Source organism: Telopea speciosissima, chromosome 3 (assembly GCF_018873765.1).
Source record: "Telopea speciosissima isolate NSW1024214 ecotype Mountain lineage chromosome 3, Tspe_v1, whole genome shotgun sequence".
NCBI classification, from domain to species: Eukaryota; Viridiplantae; Streptophyta; class Magnoliopsida; order Proteales; family Proteaceae; genus Telopea; species Telopea speciosissima.
In genome coordinates, this window is record NC_057918.1 from 8,115,261 (window position 1) to 8,115,869 (window position 609).

Sequence of the window (609 nt, forward strand, 5' to 3'; positions counted from 1 at the left end):
CATACACAGAGTGGGAGACTAAAAGACCAACCTAGAGAGAGAGAGAGAGAGAGAGAGAGGGTATGGGAGGATGGTGGTGGGCCCCATCATCTTGAGGAGTAGACATAAGAGTCTACAAGGTTCTTTCGCTGTCGCCGTATCATAATTAGTGCTCGAAAAAGGTAAATCTCGGATTCAAATCCTCACCTACCGAGCTGCCTGTAGGACTTTGCTGACCAGACATGATGAGGCATACAATGACTGTCTTACCCCCACTTGAGCAGAGATAAGACGATTATTGCACATCTCACCGTGTCTAGACAGCACGGTCGTACTAGGCAGCTCTGTACTTGAGGATCCAAATTGGTAAATCTCTGAGTCTCTAAATCCTCGAGCATCGTGTTGCATAATGACCACAAGTCTTGGATTGAATGGGTGGATCTCTCCACTTGAACAAGTCTTTTCTTTGGCTGAGATCCAGCCACGTGGATAAATCTTTCTTTCTTTGAATGGCACAGATCTCCCCTTCCCTTCTTCTATAAAACCCAAACCATCCTCCTCTCCTCTTCCTCACCCCTCTCCATTTCTCTAATCTTTAATTTCTTCTTCTTCTTCTTCAGTTTTGGGTCT